Source organism: Lontra canadensis, unplaced genomic scaffold, assembly GCF_010015895.1.
Source record: "Lontra canadensis isolate GAN:19392208 unplaced genomic scaffold, GSC_riverotter_1.0 scaffold50, whole genome shotgun sequence".
NCBI lineage: Eukaryota > Metazoa > Chordata > Mammalia > Carnivora > Mustelidae > Lontra > Lontra canadensis.
In genome coordinates, this window is record NW_022631044.1 from 3,041,756 (window position 1) to 3,063,405 (window position 21,650).

Consider the following 21,650-nt stretch of genomic DNA (forward strand, 5'->3'; position numbering starts at 1 on the left):
GGTTGGAGGCTCATGATTCCAAGAGGGAGTGTTGCATGGAGAAACTTCCTGTGAGCATGCTGGGTATTCAGGCAGAATGTTAGCTGGAGAACAGCTGACAAGCAGAATGTAACAAGGAGTGTAGGACCTTTGGGTCTGTGGTTTGCTGTGATGTCCTCAGACAAGACCAGCACAGATCTTAGGAAGTGGGAGGCAGCTTCCCAGAAGTGATGTAAAATGGTGGCGCAAAAGAGGCTGCTGATGACAACATGGGCAGGGCACTTCCTCAGAGGTTGCTGGTCACAGACAACTTCTGGTCTTAATTTCCCAATGTGCTGTGCTGAGATAGGCTTTACCAGAAAGCAAAATACGCCATGTCAAAAGCAGTGACAAAGCATTTGGGGTGTCCACACAAAGGTGCAGTTTCCCCTTGTCCTATAACTTTATGGAGCCAAAATAGCTAAACCGGAGGCTGCCAGAATAGCACCTGTGATTCAAATCTACAACTTTTTTGACCTGAGAGCCTTTCTAGTTCACTGTTCATCATCTTTCATCTAGCACTGCTTTCAGACGGCCTTTGTGGTCTGAATTCTCACATCTTTTCTCCCCCAGGGAGTCTTTGACAGAAGCAACTCAAATTTCAGTGCCTTTTCCAGCTTCTCACAGTTGGGTTCATGGATGCTCTCTACTTCAGGCTTGAACTTCTACGGTGTCCACGTTCCTACCCCAAGTCTAGAGCATTTTGTTTTGGTTCAGTTCAGGCCTCTGGGGTTCTTCTAGCACATTTCCCTAGAAGGCTCTTCTAGGAATAGTCTCCACCTCTTACCTCCTGAAGTTTGACAGGGTCTGGACCTCCCTCCTTAGTGGAATTAGCACAGCTCTGTAGAGTTTCTGGATGTAATACACCCCTTCATTCCTCCCAACCATCATGGCCCCATACAGAAGATCTAGTGATATAGCTAGATCTGCTATCACCAGGATTTTGGAGCCAGTGTTCCCAGCGGGGTGGGACTCCTGGATAGGTGTACCATATTGTGAGTGACAGCTCTTTTACTTTCTGCCTCTCCTTCATCTCACCTTTATTTTGGCCTTTTCCTAAGAGCATCAGGCTCCGTCCAGTTGCCCTGCCTGGACCCCCTAGTCTTGTCTAGGACTATAACTCTGCTCAGTCAACACCTTACCAGAGGCTGGGGCTTTTGCTTTCCAGCCTTTCTCAGGCCAGGTCCCTTCTCTGATACTAGAGACTTTTCTTTTTTCCACTTCATCCCCCCAGTAGAGACTTTCTTCCATCTAGGCTTCTGTGGGTAGAGTCTTGCCCATGCACAGATCTCCCAGTTGTTGACTATCCTGAACTCTGTCTGCTACTCTTCATTTTTGGGTTAATTGGATGTCATGCTAGTCTGCTCATCTGTACTTTCGGAACAAGCTTCTTAGCTTAGTTGGGCTCTGTCCTGAATTTCATGTTAGTTCTCCAACTGCCTCTGCCCCCAAAACAGCTTTTAATATGCATTTATAAAGTTTCAGAAGGGAGATAGAGAATATAATATTTTCCAGTTATTTAACTAAAGAACCATTTATTTTTTGGAAGGAATATTAAACTCTCACAGAATATGGTGTTTGGTGGAGCACAGTTTTGGATAGTATGAGGCTTTATCCTAAAGGAATGGACATCAAATGGAGGAATTCCAGGTGGAGGTAATGGGACAATCAGTGAAAAAACACTGTTTTCGGGTAGGAAGTCTCTCTTGGTGCCCTTCATTCAGCAAATGCCTACTGAGCACCTGGTGTTTACCAGTCTTTCTGGAGGAATCACTTCATGTGGTCGACTGCTTAACTCTGTGTTGTCTGCGTAAGGACAGCTCTGATCTGGAGTATAGCTCTAAGGTGGGGAAGACGTAGGGATTCTACATTCTTTCTCCCACATTCAGATCTTCCTCTTTCCACCAAGTAAAACAGGAAGTAGTGAATGGGGTGATGCCATCATCAGCTTCTGGATCCAAAGAAGGAAGCTTCTCTGAGGCTGCTTTGCCCAGGTTTGACCTCTTCCCAGGATTTCTCTAGCACTCCTGAGCCCCCCTTCCATCTCACTTTGGGAGTATTTGTCTCAGCATCAGTCTCAGGTCTTACGGCTAGTTCAGGATTTCAACTTCGCCTACAGAATCAGTGCCAAGTAGGATGGAGCTCATTCTTGTGGAATGATTATGGCATTGTAAATTTCTGTTCTGCCTATGAAATCCCTCCTTTATAGCTCATGGGTAGTCCAGACTATTATTTTTTTTCAACCCTTCAGTGGAGATAAACCCATGCCCCGTAGGCAGGCAGTCTTGCAGGTGGAGATTATTTAAATCTGGCCGGGTGGGTGACCAAGAGCCAGGAGCTGCAGCTGGCAGAGCTGGTCCCCAAAGAGGAAACTAGTTGCTTCCTCTATATGCCATTCTCAACCAGTACAGCCAGGAAAAGACCACTTGAAGCAGACAGAAATCTCTAAGACTCCTGATTAAGAAATTTTAGGTCCCTTTGAGACCTTGATGTATGTATGTGTCTTTACTGTCATGAATGAGATCTTTATTGGCCAATCTTAACTCAGTTGTATGAGCTAATCATGAAATAAACTATATGCAAAGGCTTAGCTTTGATCCTGCCTTTAGATATGATGTTCATCCAGTTATTAGCATCCTCTACCCACAGACCCCACCCCAGGGGCCTTGGTCCAGGGCCCTTTTCCATTCTTGCCACTTCCTCTGAAACGCTCAAGTTTTAACTGAAGATCAGGGAGTGAGCTCGCTTACAGGAAGACTGAAAGAGGGCTTGAAATGGGCATTTGGAGGTCTTCAGTAGAGTCAGTTATTTGGTCCATCTGTTATAAGTATTAGTTGGCACATAACTATATAGATGTGGTACCTGTAACTTTGTATAGCTGTGGAAGGCTTGTTTTACCCAACAGGCTTCCTACATGAAGACATTTCTTAAGATTCTATTTTTAGTCTCCTTCTCTCCTCCATCTATATATATATTATCCCTGGGTGATATCACCTGTGCTTATGGTTTTAGCCATCACTGATATGTCAGGAACTCTTTTTTTTTTTTTTTAAGATTTTATTTATTTATTTGATAGAGATCACAAGTAGGCAGAGAGGCAGGCAGAGAGAGAGGGGAGGAAGCAGGCTCCCTGCAGAGCAGAGAGCCTGATGCGGGGCTCGATCCCAGGACCCCAGGATCATGATCTGAGCCGAAGGCAGAGGCTTTAACCCACTGAGCCACCCAGGCGCCCCATGTCAGGAACTCTTAAATCTCCCTCTCCAACCTAAATCTCTCTTCTGCGTTCCAGACTCAGGATGGCCAAACACTATTACCATCATAACGTGGGTGGCCCGAAGGTATTTAAAATTCAACATGTCTCAAGCCAAATTGTATTTTTCATTATGCCATCATCTTCCCCTCATTCTTCTATTCCTTCCTATTCCTATTCCTCCTCTTTTGTTCTCAGGAGCATTGCCATCCAGGGTCATTAGTAAACTTGCTTCTGCATCACTGTCTTCCATTTCCCTACCGGGAATTAAGTAGGCTCTGAGTGTAATGTAAGATGTTTAGAATGTCCCTTCCTCCCACCCTCCCTCGCTTGTGCATGTGCACACACTCTGTCTCTCTCTTGTTGGGGTTCTTGTCTACAAGGCATCTATAGTTGAATTCTATAGATATTAAAAATAGGAAAAAAAAGGAACAATTAAAGGTTACACTGAGGTTCAGATTCTTGGTAAAATTGAAGTTTTGGAAAGGAATCATCTGACAGCTGAAACCTGGGGAGAAAGCTTCATGGAAGAGATGAGAGTAGACCATGCTAAGTAGGGTAGGGACCAGAACACCTCTGTGGGAGCATGTGGAATGGAGAAGGTTTGAGGTATAATCCTCACCTTATCTTTTGTGCAGAGTAATTGGCATCTCCCCCACTGGTTTCTTCTGTAAATCACCACTGAGCATCATGTAGTTTGGTCCTTTTTGAAAGCTTTTGAGGATTGAGTATCCTAATATCACCCATTAGGTAGTTGGAACCATCTTTTCCCTTAAAAATTTGGCTCAAAGTGTCATTCTACAGCTTGTAGAGAGTCTCATTCCTTCACCCAGATTCTTCAAATTCCTGGGAGCTCATGTATTTATGGTCATTCTAATTTTGAGCTCTTGCTTCTTCTAAATTAGTTCAGATTATAGATGGTCTTACCAACTCAAGCATGCTGTTCCTGTTTCTATCCACATTCACCCAAATGTAGAACTCAAATATCTCCCAGCTACAGCCTTTGTGTGTAGCAGACTTTATACTAAAGATTTAGGGTAATGGAGATTGTTTTACATTGCCACAAAGCAAGCAACTTAAATTCTAATACTGGCTGTCCCTGTCCCTTAAATATGTATATATATATTTGTCTGCCTCTGCATTAGGGATTCATCATTATTCCTATCACCTATGTGTATGGCTTTGGCCTCTTATAATCTCTTCTCTGTAAGCCTTCCTAACTCTATTGTCACTAAGCATTCTAGATACTTCTTATTCTATTATGCAAAGCAGTTGAATTTTACTCTCTCTTCCAAACTTCCCTCCGTACGTCCAAAGACTACTGGAATGGGTTTGCTGAATTAAAAGTTCATCTACTTCTTCAGCCACACCAAGTATTTGTAGAAGCTCTGATGTGTTCTTTTACATTATTTCTCTCCTTTGAAAGCATTTCTTGTTTGGGGTGCCTGGGTAGTGCAGTGGGTTAAATATCTGATTCTTGGTTTTAGCTCAGGTCATGATCTCAGGATCATGAGCTCAGAGTTGTGAGGTTGAGTGCCGTGTCAGGCTACAAGCTCAATGTGGAATCTGCTTGAAATTCTCTCTCTCTCTCCCTCTGTCCATGTTCTCTCTCTCTATAAAATAAATAAATGTTTTTTAAAAGGCATTTCTTGTTTTATTTTTATTTTTTAATATTTATTTATTTATTTTTAAAAAGATTTTATTTATTTATTTGACAGACAGAGATCACAATTAGGCAGAGAGGCAGGCAGACAGTGAGAGAGAGAGAGAGGAGGAAGCAGGCTCCCTGCTGAGCAGAGAGCCCGATATGGGGCCCGATCCCAGGACTCTGGGATCATGGCCTGAGCTGAAGGCAGAGGCTTTAACCCACTGAGCCACTCAGGCGCCCCTAATTTTTATTTTTTAAGAATTTTATTTATATGGGGGAGAGTGAGCGAGCGATTGTACAAGTAGGGAGAAGGGCCATAGGGAGAGGGAGAAGCATACTCCCAGCTGAGCAGGGAGCCCAGCTCAGGACTCTGGGATCATGACCTGAGCCAAAGGTAGATGTTTAACGAACTGAGCCACCCATGACCTGAGCCAAAAGAAGATGCCCAACCGATTGAGCCGCCCAGGCACCGTGAAAATATTTATTTTAGTATGACACCCAGGGCAGGAACTATAAAGGAAAAAGTACAGTATTAGCCAAAAAGAACAAAAACAAAAAACAAACACCATAAACAAAAAGTAGATGGCAAACTGTTGTTAACAGTTTTGGGGCCTGTTGGTTAAGCAGCTGCCTTCAGCTCAGGTCATGATCCTGGGGTCCAGGGCTCCCTGCTGAGTAGGGAGTTTGCGTCCCCGTCTCCCTCTGCCCCTCCACACTGTTCTGTTCTTTCTTGTACCCTCTCTCTCAAATAACTAAAATCTTAAAAAAAAATTAGTTTTCAGCATATCTCAGCGTGCCCAAAAAGCTCTTATAAATCAATAAAAAAAAAGCAGAAACAAAAAATGGGCAAAAGTCATAGAAGAACAAATACTAATGACTTATAAAACCCATAGAAAAATGGTGTTTACCTTATAATCTAGAAGACACAAATAGAAATGAGACCTCACCTCCTGCCCCAGAAAGCATAGGAAATGTGAAGGGTTAAAAATGGTTGTTAGTTATTGTTGCTCCCCTGAGCCCCCTTGACTCAGCCTGTAGCCACCTGTTTTACCAGCAGACCACATTAACTAGCCAACCACAGACTCAACAGTGAGGGCATGGGGGAAATATATGGCATGATGGGCAGTTACATATTACAATTTTAAAAGTATACGTTATCGAATAAAAGGTTTTAAAAGAAAAAAAAGAAATGAGACATCATTTTTCTTTTCTTTCTTTTTTTTTTTTTTTTTAAGATTTTATTTATTTATTTGATGGAGACACAGAGAGGGAACACAAGCGGGGGAGTAGGAGAGGGAGAGGCAGGCTTCTGGCTGTGCAGGGAGCCCAATGTGGGGCTCGATCCCAGGACCTTGGGATCATGACCTGAGCGGAAAGCAGACGCCCTATGACTGAGCCATCCAGGTGCCCGAGACATCATTTTTCAACTGTTAGATTGACAAATATTTAAACTAATAGTATTTATTGCTCATGAGAGTTTGAAGAAAGGGGAATTCATACTCTGGGAATTTAAATTAATACAGTCTGTCTGAAGTTCTGTTTGGCAATATGTATCAAATTATTTATTTATTTATTTATTTATTTATGGTCAGAGAGAGTGAGCACAGGCAGACAGAGGCAGAGGGAGAAGCAGGCTTCCTGCTGAGCAAGGAGCCCGATGTGGGACTCGATCCCAGGACGCTGGGATCATGACCTGAGCCGAAGGCAGCCGCTTAACCAACTGAGCCACTCAGGCATCCCTGTATCAAATTTTTAAAAAAGATTTTATTTATTTATTTGAGAGTATGAGTATGAGTTGGGGGAGAAGCAGAGACAAGCAGACTCCCCACTGAGCAGGGATTGTGACACAGGGCTCAATCCCCACTGAGCGAGGAGCCTGATGCAGGGCTCAATCCCAGGACCCTTGAGATCAGGACCTGAGCCAAAGTCAGATGCTTAACTGGCTGAGCCGTCCAAGTGCCCCTGAAGTACACACATTCTCAGATCAGCAATCTGACTTCTAGGTATTTATCCCCAGGACAATGTACAGAGATATATTTATGAGGATAAATGTCACTACAGAATTTATAAAGCCATCAAAATGGCCATCAGTAGGGAATTGGCCAGATAAACTGGTAAATCCATACAATGATAAATGAAGTAAATCTATAATTATTTACACGTAAAGTTGGCTATAATATGTGCATGAAAAAATATATAGCATATGAACCTGTTTCAGATGAAATAAATACATCCATGACTATATGTATGTATTTTTAAAAAATCATACAGTAGGGGTAGCTGGGTGGCTTAGTCAGGTGAGTGTCCGACTCTTGTTTTCAGCTCAGGTCATGATCTCCTAGATCATGGGATTGAGTGCTCTGTCAGGCTCTGTGCTCAGCAGGAAGTCTGCTTGAAGATTCTCTTCCTTCCTTACATGTCAAATATATGAATTTTAAAAACAATATTAAAAAGAAAAAACCTTTTTTTTTTTTTTAAGATTTTATTCATCTGCCAGAGAGAGAACAAGAGAGAGAGAGAGAGAAAGCACAAGAGGGGGAGCAGGAGGCAGAGGGAGAAGCAGGGTCCTCTCTTGAGCAAGGAGCCCGATGTGGGACCCGATCCCAGGATGCTGGGATCATGACCTGAGCCGAAGGCAGCTGCTTAACTGACTGAGCCGCCCAGGTGTCCCCCCAAAAAGAAAATCTTAAAAAAAAAAGTAGGAAATAGATTCTGACTTGAGGGTAGTGGGTGGGCCAAAACCACAGTTATATTATGCCAAGGTATGTTTCTGTCCTATGAAGTTGGAAAATTACTTGTCATGACAGAAAGGGGTAACTAGAAAGGAGAACCACTTTTTAATTTTTTTAAATTTATATTTCAAAAGATTTTATTATTTGACAGAGATCACAAGTAGGCAGAGCAGCAGGCAGAGAGAGAAAGGGGAAAGCAGGCTCCCCATGAGCAGAGAGCCTGATGTAGGGCTCGATCCCAGGACCCTGAGATCCTGACCTGAGCCGAAGGCAGAGGCTTAACCCACTGAGCCACCCAGGTGCCCCAGAACCACTCTTCTAGAAAGGGGAGACAGATTTGCTTCTTGGAGTTGAATTTGAAGGGTCAGTTACATCCAAAAGAAAGTATTCTGTAGACTGGGAATTCCCATTTAGAGGAAAAGGTACTTCTAAAGTAGAAGTAGTAAGTAAGAGTGGGACTCTAGATTTGACACCCTTGAGATGTTTAGGAGAGGAGTGGTCTTATCTTAGTTCTCCCTTTCTTGTTGGGTAGTCTTTTTTTTTTTTAATATTTTATTTATTTATTCGACAGAGAGAGATCACAAGCAGGCAGAGAGGCAGGCAGAGAGAGAGAGAGAGAGGAGGGGAAGCAGGCTTCCTGCCGAGCAGAGAGCCCGATGCGGGGCTCGATCCCAGGACCCTGGGATCATGACCTGAGCCGAAGGCAGAGGCTTAACCCACTGAGCCACCCAGGCGCCCCACTTGTTGGGTAGTCTTGACAGATGGTGGAGAGGAGTGCATGGCAGTGGTCTCCACTGGAATCTGAGAGTAGAGCTTGAAGGGAGGTAGGAGTGGGCATTAATCACCATAGTAAAACAACAGCCATAACATTATTTAAAGGTCACTCTGCAATTTACGAAGGCTATTGTATAATGACATGGCTAACACGGTCCAGTATGCTATGCATTATTTTTTTTCTTCTTTTATATGGACACTGAATCTCAGTCAGAGAGTAGAATTAGGACTCAGACTCAGGTATTCAGGCCTCAAATTCCATTTCTCATTTCTCCACTTTGCATTTCTTTGAGGTGAATCTTCCATGGAGGGAAAGACTAGAGCAAAAGTGGCATCTGGAGCTAGGGATACCCACAGTGAAGAGGTGGAAGGAAGAAGAGAGTCAGGGAAGATACCATGCTATTCACAGTCGCTGTCCTGTCCTCTGGCCCTTGTAGGTCCTGACATTTCTCTAAACCAGAGAATGTGGGATGTTCTTTTGATTTAAGGGGGAAAAAAGTCCTAATCTGTTCATAAATAGCTTGAGGTGTTTTGGAAGTAAGCTTGGCCAGTTTGGTTACAGCAGAGTTTATTGAATTCTGGCTTCATTTTTTGAAAGCAATACAGTAGAAGTCTATCAACTTAGACCCATGAGGGAAGAGCTTGTCTGATTTAATTACATGAAAAAAAATTTTTTTGTGGCTTCATTAAGTTTGTTTAGTTTTGGAATCACATGTTAATTCACTTATGCATGTATGCACTAACTAGTTGAGATCCTAAGAGGACCTGCTTCAATCAGTAGAAAATCAGAAGTCTCAAGTTACTTCAGTTTTCCGACTGACAATCATATTTATGCAATTAAATATGTTAACTAGCCAGTTCTGATAGCATAAACACAAAAAGCAGTTATCTCCTGTCAGAAATTCTGAACCAACAGGGTCCACTTTAGAGAGGTTCTTGGGCAGTTGCTAGAATGGTGTCTGGTAAGAATTCTGCAAGGCATTCTTGCTGCCCAGTGCTTGGAGCATGTGAGGAAGGAATGAGCGAGTAAGGAAACGACTGAAGGAATCTTCATCTCTGAGGCATGTTGAGCTGTATAGAACAATCTTTGTACTATAGTTTGACTTGGTGGTTTTGAGACTAGTCTTATCACTTGGATTTTGTGTTAGGGAGAGAGGAAACAAGTACCATGGAAGTTTTTGCTCTGTGAGCTGTGGATGTTTCCAAAATCAGCTGGTGTCACTTGAGTCCCAGTCACATGGTCTCTCCTTCTAAAAAGATCAGGCTGCTGAGAAAGCTTCTGGAGCAAGTGAGGAGGCCCATGAAGGTGAGAGATTTCCTGTTGGGAACCTGGATCTTACCCAAAGAGGGCAGCTACTTTGTAAGTCTTCTGTGGGAGGCTCTCCACCACCCTTCTTCTGTATTGCTTAGCTTCTAAATCAGGAGCCTTTCTGGCTCATCACTGGCTTTTGCTCTACCCAGCCTGGCCCTGCCCTCTGGCTGTGTGCCATCGGCGATTTTTAGCCTTGCTGGAAATTACACCCTCTGCGAGGGTAAAGCAAACTGGGAGGTTCTGACTCTGGCTCCAGAGGGACTGGAGCCCGTCACCTACCTGGCCCTGCCCTGTGTTTCCTGGCATGTATTCCTGGCCACCTTTTTACCCTTACCATGGTCCTCTACACCCATAATTCTGCCTCAGTAAGGATTTAAGGACTGGCTTCTTCAGAGGGACAGTGGGAAGCAAGAATGTCAGTGCTTTGGCTGAAGCTCCTGATAGCAATCTCTGTGTCCTGCTTAAGGAGAGTTATTGGTCTCATGTAGGTGATCTAACAGCTGTGTTGGGGATGGTTGGAATATGAAGATTCTTCAGTATCACAAAAGGATTTACCACTGGGTTCCTTTGACCTGCTTTTCAAAATAAAATTTGATTCTCACACTGTAAGTAGCGGCAGTTACTTACATCAAAAAACCTTTGAGGGGCGCCTGGGTGACTTGGTTAAGCATCCCACTCTTGATGTCAGCTGAGGTCTTGATCTTAGGATCCATGCTGGGTGTGGAGCCCACCTTAAAACACACACACACACACACACACACAAAACACCTTTTTAGATTTTCTAGGCGAACTTCCTTGTTTTAGATATGAGCAAACTTTGGGAGGTTCAACAAGGGCAAAGCTGTGCCTTTGCTAAGTAGCTGACATTCACATTATCTGAGAGGAATTGAAGCAGAGGGGAACAGACATTGTGTGAGAGGAGGTCTCAGTTCCCCCGGGAGGAGCATTTCTTGGTTTGTTTTTTTTCTTTAAAGATTTTATTTGACAGAGAGAGAGAAAGAACACAAGTAGGCAGAGAGACAGGCAGAGAGGGGGAGAAGCAGGCTCCCTGCCGAGCAGAGAGCCTGATTCAGGCCTCGATCCCAGGACCTTGAGATCATGACCTGAGCCAAAGGCAGAGGCTTAACCCACTGAGCCACCCAGGCGTCCCTCTTGGCGTATTTTTAGGTTAGGGAGAGGAAGAATGCATTCCTTCTCCTCAAATGCTCACAGCCCTTGGGTTGGGTAATTCCTGCCTCACTGACTTTTACCTTAGTCCTTTTGGATTGAACCCAAAACGACATGGTAATATTTCAGTTTGAAACTTTGCAAGGTACATTTAAGTAAGTGAAAACTTATAGGATGTAAGTGACTGAATGTAACTTTATTAAAATTCAGTGTGTGAGAAAGGCCTTATACTAAGCAAAATGTCAGTAGAGGTTCTTTAGATGGCCTGATTTAATTAGTGGATTAGATAGATTAGATTAGAATTATCCAGTCTATAATTGGTACTTGTAAATTTGGTTCATTTATCAAATACGGATTAACTGCAGAGAGTTCTGTGATAACTTGAGATAAAATGGTAGGCTATGACAGATACAGACCAATGCTGTGGGAACTCAGATTGTTTCTAGTTTTTGGATCTAGAGAATCAGGATCGTTTTGGGAAAACAGATTTCTTTGTTTTAAAGAACACTTTATTTTATTTATTTTTTTAAAAAGATTTTATTTATTCATTTGACAGATCACAAGTAGGCAGAGAGGCAGGCAGAGAGAGAGGAGAAGCAGGCTCCCTGCTGAGCAGAGAGCCCGATGCAGGACTCGATCCCAGGATCCTGAGATCATGACCTGAGCCGAAGGCAGAGGCTTAACCCACTGAGCCACTCCCTTAAAGAACACTTTAAAATAATCTTGCTTATACTCTAGTCAGAGGTAGTATTGATACAAAGATAAATCTATTCTCATTTATATTAAAATTTATTTTCATTCATATTATTAAAACTGAATAAATAGCAACATAATGTATTTCCTTTCACTAAGTTTCTTTGCTAATCTCTAAAGCAGTTTTCCAAAGAACAGACCTTTGGCAAATAAGAGCAGTCCACTCTTTTATGAGACAGTAACTCTGCAGCTAGTGAATGGAGGCCAGGCTGTGAACAGAGAGGCCACTCTTACCAAGAAGCTTATTTATGAAGTAAGGACAGTTAGTGAAGGGGCAACACAGAGCCTAGGGAGCTTTGAGACTGGAGCATGTCCTTGTGCTGTGAGGGAAAGAGCTAGTTAAGAGGGAGAAGATAAGGGTAATGTTGGAGATGATGACATTCTAGAGGAAGAGCGCCCTCATGAATTAATGGTTACTTTGGCAGTGTCCAGCAACTGAGGGTTAAAGCAGAGGACGTTTGTATTCAAATAGGGGCTGTGTTTTGTGATCCAAGTGGAAGACTTGGAGTAAGAGGAGTCTAGAATATTGGTAGCAGAGTGGCAATTGTTAAGATGGTTAGAGAAAAGAGTGACTCCAGAGGAGGGCTGATAGGCAGCAGAATGATGGGGGTGGGTATCAAGGGGCTGGAAGTGTCAGTGAAGTTGAAGAATGAAACTGTAGAAGAAAAAGACAAGGAGAGGTGGAAATAATGGAAGGATATAAGAGGTCACGACCAGGCAAAAGGTCTGACTTGGAGTGTAAAGCACACTGTGATCAAGGATCCAAAGGTCTTGATGACCAAGAAGTCAGTAGTCAACAGTAGGGAGGAGGAGTGTAGTTGTTTGGTATAGATGTTGGCAAAGGAAGGATTTTTTTTTTTGTAAGGTGGTAGGAATAATGGCTTTGAAGACACATTGAGACAGACCATCTGTTTTTCTTCTTGGTTACCACTGGGTACTGAAGAATGATTTTATGGCCGCATTCATTGCTCAGAACCAAGTTCCTCAGGGAGTGCCAGGTTCCAGCTAGGGGGAGGGAAGCCAGAAGCACCTTTTAGGCCTACTTTTTTTTTGCACTGTGTGCCTCAGTGCTGTGGACTGGGGGGAGGAGAGAGATTCTGGCCAAGTGGAACAACCGCTACAAAGTACTGGGCCTTTAGGTGGAGTTTGCAGGAGTAAGGACTAAGTACTCTTTGCAGGGAAAATCCCATTTGGCCATGAGGGTTTTTTGAACTGTTCAGGATCAGATTGAGTCAGTGCTAATCTGTGAGAGGCTGAAGGGAAACTGTGAAGGTTTCTTGCTTAAAATTCTACAAGTCAATAGACTCTTGAGGCTTTCTATTCCTGTGGGGTCTGGAATTTATTTTTTCCTTCCATAGTGACAGCAAATAATGCCCTAAAGTTCACACGGTTTGGAAGCGTCTGGAGATACTCAGATTATCTGAGTTTGGGTTTTTAATGGTTCAGAATTCTTTTGACATTGTTAGTACATGATTCCAACAGTTTAAGAAAGAGCTTCCAAACAGCTGGAAGCAAACTAAGTCTTTACAATTCTTTTTGCTCCTTCTTTACTTGATTCATTTACATCACCACTCTGGCCAATGTGAGTAGCTCAGAAAATGATTGCCTAGGGGCGCCTGGGTGGCTCAGTTGGTTAAGCTACTGCCTTCCGCTCAGGTCATGATTCCAGGGTCCTTGGATTGAGTCCCACATCAGGCTCCTCGCTTGGCAGGGATCCTGCTTCTCTCTCTGCCTCTGCCTGCTTGTGTGCGTGGTGGCTCTCTCTCTGACAAATAAATAAATAAAATCTTAAAAAAAGAGAAAGAAAATGATTGCCTAATCAGCCATTTCATCACAGGAACCCAAGCAAGATTGTGTGGCCCCCAACAGAAGAGGCTGTGTGGCTCAGAGCTTGGGTGTACTGCTCCTGTGGCAGTACTTTTTGAATAATTTTTAATTGCTTTTGCCACATAAAAATTAGATACTTCTGTCTGGCAACTTCTGTCTGTCTGTCTTAAACAAAGTTAAAGGGCACCTGGGTGGCCTAGTCACTGGGCGTCTGCCCTGGGCTCAGGTCATGGTCCCAAGGTCCCGGGCTTGAGCCCCGCATCAGGCTCCCTGCTTGGCTGGAGGCCTGCTTCTGCCTCTCCCACTCTCCCTGCTTGTGTTCCTTCTCTCGCTATGTCTGTCTCTGTCAAATAAATAAAATCTTAAAAAAAAGTTAGAAGACAGCCAACAGATGGGGAGAAAATTTTTGCAATATATGTAGTAAGTGATGGGTTAATATCTATAATCTATAAAGGGTTTCTATAAATCAATAAGGAAAAGACAGACCCAATAGAAAATGGGTAAGAATACAATAGGTGAGACACAACAGGGCAAACTGTAATTTCATCTTAGAAAATGCTTATTCATTTCATCCATTCCAGGTGAAACTAGAATTTCATTTAAGAAATGAGCACAGACTTCTCTGGATAGGAATGTTCACTCTTTTGGTAAATATCTATTAATAGGGTACTGTGAAATGCTTTGTGGCTGCAAAAACTTTTTTTTTCTTTAGAGAGAGTGCACATATCCATGAGTGGGTATGGGAGGCAGAGAGAGAGAGAGAGAGAATCTCAAGCAGGCTACATGCCCAGCACAGGGCTGAATCTCACAACCCTGAGATCATGACCTGAGCTGAAATCCAGAGTTAGACACTTAACCAGCTGAGCCATTCAGGCACCCCAGCTGTGAAAACTTTGAAGTTAACTTTCTGTATCAGTGAAAGGAACAAGTACAGAGAAATACAAATAGAATGTTCCCATTTATTTTTAAAAAACATTGCTATTTGATTTGGAATGTATTTATTCTGTTTTGAATTTTGTAAAGGATTCCTGTAGGTTAAAAAATATTTAAGATTAGGGACGCCTGGGTGGCTCAGTAGGTTAATTAAGCCTCTGCCTTCAGCTCAGGTCATGATCCCAGGGTCCTGGGACTGAGTCTCATTGCTCAGTGGGGAGCCTGCTTCTCTGCCTCTGACTGCCACTCTGCCTGCTTGTGTGTTCCCTCTCTCTCTCTGACAAATAAATAAATAAATAAACAAACAAACAAATAAAATCTTTAAAAAGATATTAAGATTATATTCTTCTAATTACATTAATGAATGAAATGTCAACTCTTGTCTTCCCCTTATGTAAAGATTGATCTTAGCCTCTGAGAATTTCAAGACTTCTCACTACCTTTCTCTTTCCAGAAACTAAAAAAATTCCTGAAGGAGGCTACTGGCCATGGTGTCTGCAGTTACACTTGGTGTGAACAAAGGAATTCAAAGCTCAGAATTATTTTTTCTTAGGATTTGCTACATTTTGGTATTCACAGCCTTCTAGAGCTTCTCTGCTTCTTGCCTGTGACGCATTTGAAGGAGCTAAGACCTCCTCTGGTTGGAGGGCTTTGTTGCTCCTGCCCTTGCAAGAAAAAGGAAAATTACATGACTGGCCCAGGCAGGCAAGACTTAGAGCCAGCCTGAATCTTGGGAGGAAACCTGCTTCTAGCATTTGTCCTTGCCTCTTCTTTGGAGAAGCCTCTCAGCCAGTTTTAGTCTTGATCTCAGGACCCCCATCAACCTAGGTGAAAGCAGACTTTGAAGCAGATAGCTTAGTTTTGCCTATCTCATTGGAATTTGAGGCTCTAGAACTCAAGCCTGAAAACAACAAAATTCCATCAGAGGCTGGCTCAAGGCCAAAAATCTCTTTGTCTTTCAAAGACAGGAAACAGTTATGGGACAGAAGCACCACTTTCTTTAATTATAATACCGGTGTCAGTAGACCCCAGTATGGGTGTGTGAGGATTGTTTCAGACTTGTAACATAGGCTTTTCTGTGAGCTGGAGAGCTTACAAAGAGCAGTAGAATAAAAACCTATTTAAAAAACCAAAATCAACTCTAGCCAGTTGTGTTCGAAAGAGGGGTGGCCTAATTCATATTTCTAGGGGGAAAAATCATTCCATTCTCTTCACCAGTATAGAATGGTGGTGGTGAGAGAGTGAATTTCAAAACTTCCTTTTGTTCCTCAGTGCTGGTCAGGCGTGGAGCCTGGACTGATGGCTCACAGTGGGGCTGACTCCAGGTATGGGTCACTGGATGTCAGAGGAAGGGGGATGGAGAGCTAAGTTGCTCAGAATAATATAAGGGGAATTTAGTTTCCTGAGCAAGGGGAGACCTCTTCCAAATATGAGCAGTGTCTGGGGAGGGGAAAGGAACCACGAAGCATGGTAACAATATAAAACCCCTCTGTCTCTTCATAACTTAGGAAAGTCTGATGAGGACATAGTGTTTCGAGTCAGTTTGTGTATGTGTATTTTTTTCTTTTTGGTAAAGCATGGAAAAAAGGGAGCTGAGTCCCACCTCTGGGACAGCTCAGATCAGAAGGAAGAGATTGGCCTCATTGAGTGTGATTAAAAAATCCAGCAGGAACTGGAGTCAGAGCCAAAAGAAGCTGTTAAGAGCATTAGCTGGTGGGAATTTGCAGAAATTGTGGGAGGGTCATTGGATGGGAGGATCTACACCGTTTAACCAACTGAGCCACGCAGGTGTCCCTCAGACTGGATTCTGGTGTAGTCAGGTACATCCCTTGGCTCTAGATGGAGGACACATGACTGCCAATTAGAACACCAGTTGATGTTGGTATGGTCTCAAATCCAGGCCAATTAGGACTCTGGACTTTTGTCAGAACTATTAAGAAGTGACTTCTCATTTTTTTTCCAACTGAGTTGCCAAGCCTGTGGAATGTGCATAGTTCTGAGGCTGCTGGTGATCATCTTGCCATCCCAGGGGGAGTGCTGAAGTCAACACAGGTGAAAGCTGAGTTGTGAGGTGGAGACGGAGCCTAGGTGGCATCTTTGGAGCACCTGGATCTTTTTTTTTCTTTCTTTCTTTCTTTCTTTCTTTCTTTCTTTCTTTCTTCGTTTTTAAAGATTTTATTTATTTTTTGACAGAGAGAGAGACAGCAAAGAGAGGGAACACAAGCAGGGGAAGCGGAAGGGGGGAAGCAGGCTTCCCTCTGAGCAGGGAGCCCCATGCAGGCCTCAATCCCAGGACCCTGGGATCATGACCTGGGCCCAAGGCAGACGCCCAAGGACTGAGCCAGCCAGGCACCCCAGAGCACCTGGATCTAACCAGCCATTTACATGACTCCAGGCTTTCCTGTTTTATTTTTGAAAGTGTGCTTGGATATTTGTCACCTACAGCCAGTAGAGTCTTAATTCATGTTATGAATTATATATAGTTCTCATTAGAAAGTGTGGTTTGGCTTTTCTCATCAGACTCTTTTGTCTTAAAGTGCTGACTTGTAAGCTTGTTATATGAATCAAATGAGACCATACGTATAAAGAATTTAGCATTATGCTCTGTACATAGGAAGAAACCCAGTAGATATTGACTACAGGAAGCAAGGAGGGAAGGATCGAGGGGGAAAGGAAGGAAGGTCACGTGCTGAATTAAAAGGACCCTGAAGTCCCTAAGGTAATATTCCAGAAACCCCCAAGCCCTATCAGGTCCCACTGATCTAAATGCCCCAGTGCCCTACACTTTACCCTCCGTAAGCCTTTATCATGGTTTGTAATGATATGTTTATGTAATATTTTGGTTACTGTCCACCTCTCTCACTGAACTGGCAGTTCTATGAGGGCAGTGATTTTTGCTCACTGTTTTGTCCATAGCAGGTAGTTAAATGTGTGGCATTCAGCAAACTTTTTTTTTAAAGATATTTTTTGAGAGAGAGAGTGTGTGTGTGTGTTGGGTGGGGGTGAGGGGATGAGGAGCAGAGGGGAAGGGAGAGGGAGGGGGAAAGAATCTCCGCAGACTTCCTGCTGAGTGCAGAGTCCGACCCAGGGCTCAGTCTGACCTTAACAGACTGAACCACCCAGGTGCCCCTCAGCAAACATTTTTTTGAAGGAATTGTCACTTCTAGGTGCCTAAATTGGACTGGCTATCCTCGATTATTGGGGTTGGGACTGTGGCAGAATTGGCAAAATCAGGGAAAGCTATCCCTGTCCCCTCTGTATCTCCTATACTAGTGATATCCCCAACACACATACAGACAATTTTGTCTTAATGGGATAATTTTGATTTGGTTGTGAAACCTGGAGAGGTGGGAAAATGTTCCCTTCTTACTTCCTAGAATGGTCTAATAACTAAATTGATATAAAACAGATTGCAGGAGAAAACCAGATTTTGTATATATGGGAGCCCCATAAAAACATAAGGCCCAAAGGGCAGTCAAGTAATTGAAGTTTTATATAACATCCTGAGCTAAGGAAAGGGCTTGAGGTCTGGGGATACAAAGGGAAGGAAGGCTATTCACAAGAGGAGATGTTTGGAAAACAAAGGTTACCCTTTTGTGCAGATAAGTTTCTTAGGTAAAAAAGTATTCTGGTAATATTGTCCTGGTATAGGCACCCTTCCAATGTCAATTTAGGCAGTTGAGGCGGGGGAGGTAAAGAGCTTTTCCTAAATTTGCTGTGTTTTGATTGCTTTTAGCTCAGAAAAAATCCTTATACCAAAGAGACATGTTTGGGGGTGGCAAAATCTCCCCTTCCAACCCTTTACCGAATCTCTAGTACTTATATTTATAATCTCTAGTTATTATATTTTTATTGGCTCATTTTATTGAGGAATCGAATAGTATGGTGGTTGGAAATAAATGGAACGCAGAGGAGTAGGTCAGGTCTCCGTGATTAACAAGCAGTCTTCCTTGCTCCTGTGTCTTAATAAAATCATATATTTAACTGGGATAGTCCACTCTCACTTAGGCTTGCTCAGGAGTGTGTTGGAGGATGTATGAAGGTCCGGGAAATTGAAGAGGGATGTGGATGCTGGAGACTTCACTCTCCAGCAAGAAACAAAAGCAGTTAAAAAGTGGCCTGGAGAGGGCAGGTGACCTGAAGCTCATTCCTGTGGGCCTGGTGTCTGGGCCCAGTGGCATCTCCAGGGGCATCCCAACCAAACCCCTGCCCGATACAAAAAGCAGCCTCCTTCCAGCTTAGGCTATGGTTCCTCCCTTCCCCCAGCCTGCTTTCCCTGAGGTGGGGAGTGTTTCCCAGGGCCCATGTGACTTCCACTGGCAAGTGACGATTACAGACGGTTTACCAGTCAGTAAAACTGCCAAAGGCTTTTGTGCTGTAATAATCCTTTTCCTGTTTAAAACTCTGGGGATTTTCTACTCTTGCCAATAGTTTTTCAAGTCAGCAATTATGTTGTGGATTATGTAATGGCTAGGTATTAAAAATAGAAAAGACCAGAGTTTGCATCTATTTTAACCAAATGAAAACAGAGCAGAGGGAGGGGAAAGGAGGAGAGGGAGAGACCAGAGGAGGAGGCAAAAAGAGTTTACGTGACAAGAAGCAGCGAGATCCCGTCATGTGACTGGACAATCCAGCCCACAATTTACTGTGCTCTTTTCCTGCCATTCTTGGCCCAAGGGGCTGTACTCTTCCTGGACCTCCTCCAGGGAGAGGACCCTGAGGAGAATTCCTTTATTTCTCAGCTAAGCCTGGGGTGTTTGCCTGCCTCTGACAGGCGAAATGACTAAGCGCGGAGGGGATTGATTTTGATGTGATTAAAAACTATTTGCTCTGAAAATCCACTTTTATTATAGCTACTGCCAACCCTCCAACTTCCCCACTGTCACTCTCTTCCCACTGGATTGCCATCCCTAAACCCTCATCTGGCAGTTCCAGGGCTGCCATTCGTTGTTCTAATGTGACTTCTCACTAATCCTCCACCCTCACCCCAAGTGAAGAGATCTCTGTGTTTTTCTGGGAACCTACTGAGTAACTTTAAGGGCCCTCTAATGAGATTTTAGGTGCCAGGTGGGTCTGGAGTAGGGGGGTTATTTTTGGAAGGGAAACTTCATGTAAGGGCCTGATAGATCATACCAAAATATACCAGGCTTCTACTGTGTCACCTTCGAAGTCCCTCACTCCATTCTGGATACAGAGGCAGCTGTAGGGGCAAGTCTTGAGTTAATCACCTCTAGCCCTTGGGCCTACATAGAGCACAGATTTAGTAGGTCTGGGGGGCGGGGAGTGGTGGGTGCTTCGAAGAAGCAGCTTACTGTTTCTGAATATTGAACCCAGATAGCTTTGGCGGGGTTCGGGGAGAGACCTGAGAGTCTAGACCAGCGATAGGATATAGCAGTAGGCGGACCCTTTGGGCTGGGCAGAGCCAGATTAACAGGGACATCTCAGTGTTCACCTAGGACAGATAGGGCAGGTGAAATCTCTTATTTAATGTGCCAAATCTTGTGGAAGCGAGCAGGGATGTCTTAGCAGCCTGGTATATAGCGTGGTGATCTGACTTCAGGCCAACCAGGGCTGCCAAACAAGGGGCGGTACTAGCACCTCCTCTGTCTCTCAGCACCCTTGTCCATCCAGATAGACCTGGGTTCCAAAGACCCATCTCTTGTGTCACAAAAGGCAACCAGCTCACTAGCGCTTACTTCCCTGAGGGGTTTGCATTTGAGAGACCCCAGAATATTACTTCTACTCCTGCTGTATAAATTTTACTATAACTGTTACTTTTCCTCTAGGCAAGTAATTTGGTAATTTAAAATTTTCTCAAGGGGCCTCTGGGTGGCTCAGTTAAGCATCTGCCTTTGGCTCAGGTCATGATCCTGGCGTCCTGGGGTGGAGCCCTGCATTGGGCTCTCTGCTCAGCTTGGAGCCTTCTTCTTCCTCTCTCTCTTCCCCTCCCTCTGCTCATGCTCTCTCTCTCTCTCTCAGATAGATTTTAAGATAAAATCTTAAAATTTTTTTTCTCAGGGAGCCTGGGTGGCTCAGTGGGTTAAAGCCTCTGCCTTCAGCTCGGGTCATGGTGCCAGGGCCCTGGGATCGAGCCTCGCATCTGGCTCTCTGCTCGGAGGGGAGCCTGCTTCCCCCTCTCTCTCTGCCTGCTTCTCTGCCTACTTGTGATCTCTGTCTGTCAAGTAAATATATAAAATCTTAAAAAAATTTTTTTCTCAAAATTTAAAAAATATCCACATAAAATTTCCATAGTCTTGTTTTTATATCTCTACTGTATCTTCCCTTTTTCATTCCCAAAGTTGCATACTTAATGCTTCACGCTTTTTTCATTAGTTTTGTTGGGATTCTGTTTTGTAAGCACCAGCTTTTGTGTTATATCTATTGTTTGTTTCTTTGCCTTTTATTTCATTAACTTTTCCTTCTTGATAATTTTTTCTTAAGATTTATTTATTTGACAGACAGAGAGCACAAGTAGGCAGAGAGGCAGGTGGAGGGTGGGGGAAGCAGGCTCTCCGCTGAGTGGAGAGCCCAATGTGGGGCTCGATCCTAGGACCCTGAGATCTTGACCTGAGCTGAAGGCAGAGGCTTTCACCCACTGAGCCACCCAGGCGCCCCTCTTAATCATTTCTTTTAAGATTTATTTATTTGTTTTGGGGGGCTACAAGATGGAAGGAGGGGCAAGGGAGAGAGAGAATGCCAACACAGGGCTTGAGTTGGACAGTTAACTGACTGAGCCACCCAGGCACCCCTCTTCTTAGCCATTTTAAAACCAGTTTTATAATTGAAAAGCAATACAGGGGCAGCTGGGTGGCTCAGTGGGTTAAGCGTCTGCGTTCAGCTCAGGTCATGGTTCCAGGGTCCTGTGATAGAGTCCCATGTTGGGCTCTCTGCTCAGCAGAGAGCCTGTTTCTCCCTCTTCCTCTGCCTGCCACTCCCCCTGCTTGTGCTCTCTCTCCCTTGCTCTGTCAAATAAATAAAATCTTAAAAAAAGAACAAAGCAACACAAAGGGTCACTTTTTCTTACAAACTATTATAAAAAGATCAGTTACCCAAAAGAAGAGAGGATTAAAAAAAGAACTATATATGGCTTACAAACATAGTAAGAGAAGACCTTACAGGTAAAATAATGCATCTGTAATAATGGACCTCTAGGATTGAGTGGGAAAAAGAGGCATCTTAGAGCTAGTGCTCAGTGGAGGGAACTCTGGAAAGTAACCCAGTGCTCCTGCCCCCCCC

At 43.7% G+C, this 21,650-nt stretch overlaps 1 long non-coding RNA gene across 5 annotated transcripts in view; it reads left to right on the forward strand.

Annotated features, from left to right (window-relative positions):
• The window catches only part of LOC116877169, a 58,406-nt gene extending 41,911 nt beyond the window's left edge, over positions 1 to 16,495 (forward strand). For all 5 annotated transcript variants that reach the window (XR_004384561.1, XR_004384562.1, XR_004384560.1 and 2 more), the window contains one exon: positions 14,869 to 16,495. This is a non-coding gene — a long non-coding RNA (uncharacterized LOC116877169). The remainder of the gene's footprint in view (positions 1 to 14,868) is intronic.
• Positions 16,496 to 21,650: the final 5,155 nt, after the last annotated feature.